Here is a 6,000-nt window from a genome sequence, read left to right as displayed (position 1 = left end):
TTCAACCAAAAGACTTATGTTACAGCATAGGCATGTGTTACCTGTAAGCAGTGCTTTTTTTGTAAGAAAAAGGGTGCTGGAACTCACATCACGTAGTCAATCACTGTACACACACCCACACACTTCAGTTGTGTAACGGAATATAACGGTCACCGCCCGCAGTAAGCACTCAACGTTCGACCACACGATCAATCACAAGCTGAACAGCGCCACAAGCCGAGCAGCGCCACCACAACCAGCGTGCACGATGTACGCATGCACCAGACTAGACACAAGCAGCCCGCATGCTCCGTTTTCATGATTTTGCCGCTGACCTGCTACGTTCGACAGGGCGATTCAAGTCCACGCGGACCAAACATCAGATGTTCAAATGTTACTTTTAAAACCTGGAAAATCCATTGAGAAAAAGTGTCAGAACTCAGTTCTGTGAGTTCTATGACAAAAAAAGCACTGGCTGTAAGATATATATATATAAATGGTCTTGTTCTAACCCACATATGGCTGCTGAACTTTCCACTATCCACATATTGCTAGGTGCTGTGTAATGATATGGCAGCATTACCATGTTAAATATGAATATTAAAAAAATATATAGTTAGTACTGTCAGGGTTGCTACTTTGTGTCAATGTATATTACCGAGGCTGCATTCTGCTTTCTAATACTCAGTTTGTATTAGCTTGACGTAAAACATTCCTGAACGCTAGTTAGATCCTTACAACACGGTACTAAGCACAGTATTAATCTAGGTCAGCACTCTATTGAAGTTCCTGGCTGTTTCTGGCTCGTGCAAGTTCAGATCTGGCTCTTTTTCAGTTCTCCCGTCTCTTGTCTGCTGCTGTGTTAACCTGATCTGACAACTCCAACAAAAATATTTCTGGGGTTTGCTAGACTCTTATAGACATAATAGGCCGTCACTTGACGCCCAATACAAGGCTTCAAATATAACAAATGCATATGTTAAAGAGTGTTGTAAAAAAAAGATTTGCATGTGGTTTAAAGGTTAAAATTCCCACATTATGTTTTCTGCACACCTTTAAATACAATGTAATTTATATTGTGTGGTTTTCAAAATAGAAAGGTAGGGTTTGTGCACTTACCAATTTGGATTTTAAAAATGCATATATAGGACCTCATGTAGAGGTAAGAGCTAATCCATCCACAGGGTGCAACTTTGCACCTTCGCAAAACCATGTTGTGCTTCCAGGGGGTCAGACTTCAAATGTCCTAGCTGAACTTACAGGGCCTGATGCTGAGTGAGGAACAAAGCAAAAAAAGAGGAGCAAATCTGCACCTTGACAAAACCATGTTGCATTGCAGGGGGAGGTAAATTTAAAATGTGGGGTCAGATTTATAGTTGGGATAGGATATGTCCTAGATCAACTTTAATTTCAATGTAGAAATAAATCTACCAAGAACTTGTGTGCTATGTGAAAAGCAGCCTGTATTTTCCTTGCGTGCAAAAAAAATCTATTAGTTTGCATCCCTTGCATTGAAACATGGTCTGTCCAGGAGTAAATTTACTACTTTTTTTGCTTTGCTACTAACTCAGCAACAGACCCACGGTGTAAAAATAAAGCTGCCCGGGCAAAAACTGTTTTTTCCTTGCATGTAAAAAAAAATTAAATAAATAAAAAGCATTATGCACCCCTTGCATCTCAATATGGTTTGTCCAGGATCAAACCTAACATGGGAATGTTTCCCGTCATAGCAAATACTCATATTTACATAATATGCATTTTTATGCATATCGAGAGACACATGCATGTGTTTTTATTTGATGTGATGCCACAATCAATCTATTGAACAGCGGTAGACACAGCAACAGGTTATAAGCAAGCACTACGTTACAGCCAATACAGATATAAACATTGTATTCCCCAAAAACACCATTTGCCTAATCATATTTTATTAAACAGAAAGAAGAAGGTATGTTCGATTTTGTAAAATTATAGTTTTCCTTTATATAATTCAATAAAAGAAATGCGACACAAAGCCTAGAATGCATACGTTCTGTCTTTTCTTTTCGCTGAAGAATACTGACTCTACCTCTGTATCACTCGCAGAAACACTCTTGCTATCTTTATAAAATGATCACATATGAATTAATGAACACATTTATTTAACTGCGGCTGATAAAACATATTCAGTATATTGTACACTAAATTGTGTTTACAGTTCTTACACAATTTTTTGTTGACATTTGTAGCTTTCACACATCTATTAAAGTATTGTTAATGTTTTACTTTTCAATGAATGTGTCTGCAGCAGCAAGATGTTGACACAGTGCTGCGTTCATATGATATCAGAAGAACAAGTCCAACACAAACTGTTTGTTCTCTGGGAGACGTGCCACCTAGCAACAACTGGTAGAGATGGCAACACTCCGGCAGACAGAATAGGATAGAGAGGATAACAAACTTCATGTCATTTAAAAAAAGATAATGCATTGCTATGGCCAAAACCTACCAGATTTTCCAACCTACTAGGCATATGAGGAAAAATGAGAAATTATTTTTCTGTTATCATGTCTATGAGAATGAGGTAGAAAAATAAATCAAATCCCATCTATATTTTTTATTATGTAGACGTTATCGTATGTATTTCCATTTGTGATTCTTTGGTCTGACTAGGCTAGATTTCCTAAGTGGAAAAATATAGAGAATATTTCCAAGAACATCTGGATCAACCATATTTCCCATTTTGGAATGAGATGATTCAGCTTGAACGGAAAAACAAATCTTTGAATAAGTTAGAAAAATAAAGATTATTTCTCCATATAATTGCAGCAAATGTGAGACATGCGCCTCCTCATAAAGGTATTTGGAAAGCTCTAGTTGTGGCAAATTATAAACATGCAGGTGGGCACACATATATCATATCAAGTAAATTAGGGAAAAACGCTTTCCCACCAAAACCTACAGTAACATCCAGACCTTTCCATTAATTGCACTTTAAATAATGTAACCTTCATCCAACAATATCTGGCTGTATAGAATTGGAAGGACAGGTTAAAATGTAAATGTTTACAGCTGTTCACCAAATAAAGGTATTAACGTGAATAGTGGGACTGGATAGCTCTGCAGCTCCCAGCAACATAGACGCCTCTACATGGAGGAGGAAAGTTAATACCAAACTTTTGGTGATCATCCGTAAGCTGCCATTTTTTCTGCCATTCTGACTCTGAATGGGTAATTATATCCTGCCAAATGTCTGATAATATCATGTATAGATTACATTATTTAAAGTGCAATGAAGCAATGGAAATGTCTGGATTTAAAAAAAATAAAAAATAAAAAAATAAAAAATCTGTAATACAAAGCAGTTTATTACTTTAAGTGGTGGTTGCTGCATATCACTTTTCCCAAGTTGTGTTATATTTATCCATATAACACTTTAATTCATCCTCAAAGTATTGAACTTTTTTCATTTTCATCCTAAGCAGGGTCAATCCTGGGCCCACCTCTCCTTGTAGAGGAGTTTATTTGATTTCAAAATTTCAAGCGAAGGTTTGATGGTATGTACTCTATAGTATGTACTCAAAGGGATGTACTCTATAGTATGTAGTCTATGGTATGTACTCTATGTTATGTACTCTATGAGCCACATATATACCTCACACTTTCAAAGATGGGTCTTTATCACCAAATGGAACTCAGAGGCACAATTATCACTTTATCATAAGGGACTGTCAGATTCAATCAAAGAAGAACTAGCCCAGGCTGATGTGCCACTGAACATGAGCCATTTATCCATCATTTTCGAGTGGATGCATGATTGATCGAGTGAAGGGCTTATCCCAGTTATTGGGAACTTATCGACCCAAATTATTTAAGGAACCTAAAAGGTCAGATCACCTAAGGAATCAATGAATTAGAAAGTGAACCCTTGGCAAGTACGTTTACTTGCAAGGGTTCAACTATCGGAGGGAGCAACAACAGCAAGATGAGCTTTATTCATATTGAGGCAAACGTTGATGTTATGGAGCTCATTTAAAGGTGGACATGTGTCTGTTTTATGGGTTAGGCTTTTGCATCATTGGCTTGCTTCTCCTTATACCTGGAGAGGTGGAATGGGGGGGGGGGCAATGGTGAACAAGCACAGGCTGATTGCAGTAAAGGCATGCTCACATTACTGTGCCACAAATTAGACATTGGCACATCAGCAGATAACTTAATTCATTAGCATTGTGGCTATAATATATGAAGTTGTGGGTATCTGTTCACATTACTCTAATTACATTAATTGCTATTTCCATTTGGACTGCTGCTGAAAAGAAGATTACCATTTTATTTGTAAAGGAGAAAACAATCAACGTTTGTGTAATTTAATTTAAATTTTGCATTTGGTCTTTTATATAATTACATTTAATATGGAACATGTGACTTTGCATTTTATTAATCATATGATAAGTTGTAATCTATGGTAGATTCCAGGGCAAATGGTACTTACAGGGATATTATGTTTTCTCAGAAAAAATAGAATAGAAATTCAGGAAAAACAGATACCAATATTAATGGAAACTATAGGTTGGCCACCCTAAAGCTTTGTTCTGGTTGCTCACAAAACTGGGTCCTTGGAACTAGTGATCAAACCAAATCATTATGAGACGCTTACCTTATTTCTTCCCCTCAGTCCTGTTATTTGAGGAATTGCTTGGTTGGCTGTAAATAATCCATACATTCACTGGGAATCAAAGACTATGTCATTTTGACCAGAGATCCTGAAATTGAATCAGAACCCTTCTCTTGCAGAGAGGAATTGGAATAGTTCACATTTTGGATGCAACTTTGTACTGCTCTTAATATTAAGCTATAAATTGTCTTCCATCCTTTGCATCAATCAATATCTCTGGTGCTATATTTATTTAAATCTTCAAATTGCTGTATTATTCAGTTCTGATGGCAGAATTTTTGTACAACAATTCCCAAAACTCACCCACCAAACAAACACCTTTTTATGCCAAATTGGGGTGGGTTGCGTAACTTAGGTCGATGTTGAAAATGCCGACATTCGTATCCCCGACATCATGAGAACAAAGCTGTAATTCTCGACACATCTCTAATAGCGGCAGCTTAAAAAAAGACGTGAAGCAATTCCGATGAATGAAGCTACCGGCTCATTACAATGATGTCAATTTGAAGGGTCCCACTGTGATTCGTGCTGTTAAGGTGGTAATTTAAGGAGCCGCCGGCTGGATAATGTTATTTAAAAAGCCTACTACATTGTACAGCTGCCTCCTCCTTAATTTACCACCTTAGCAGCACCAATCCAGGGGTGCACGGAGGATTTTTCAGGGGGGGTTTCCTCCGCCCCCCCCAAAAAATAATCCTAGAGACCTGCCGCGCATGCGCCCACGCATGCATGTCAGATCCGTTTCGGCTTCACTGTAGTATACAGCAGCCACGGCGCTGTCAAAGAAGCGTCCGCGGCGGTGCTGTATTGCGGACGCTTCTTAGACAGCGCCGCGGCTGCTGTATACTACAGTGCCGATATGCAGGGGATAGGGTCCAGAAGGCAATTCATAGGAACCAGAAGAGAACATCCATGCTCCTCAATTGTTGAGTGGATTGCACCAAGAAACTCAAAAAAGTACCGTTCATAGAATAATGTTGAGAGGGTAGACTAGTGTTAGGAATAGTCTTGGATAATTTCCCCTCCAGCCCCCAGAGCTCACTATTGTAACTAAACTTATTTACTGAACCTAAACTTGCCATCATCTAAGATGGCCAATACTGCCTGAGAAGAAACCACCTTAGATCATGTTTCTTGTTCAGTCCTATAAATAAGCACTCACTTGTTTGAGTACTTTGTTTGCTCAACTCCTGTTAACTGAACTTGTTACTCCTGCACTGTGTATGACTATGCTTACTACTGACTTGTGTGTAAACCCGGCTTATGTCTTCCTGCCTGTGTGCCAACACAGTTTATGTCTGACCAACTGCTTGTCTGCCAATCCCAATTACATCTGAATATCAGCTACTAATATAAATGACCTAGGT

The sequence above is a fragment of the Mixophyes fleayi genome, chromosome 1, assembly GCF_038048845.1.
Source record: "Mixophyes fleayi isolate aMixFle1 chromosome 1, aMixFle1.hap1, whole genome shotgun sequence".
In the NCBI taxonomy this organism is placed as follows: Eukaryota; Metazoa; Chordata; class Amphibia; order Anura; family Limnodynastidae; genus Mixophyes; species Mixophyes fleayi.
The sequence above is the reverse complement of the archived record's forward strand: the minus strand, read 5'-3'. Positions refer to the sequence as shown.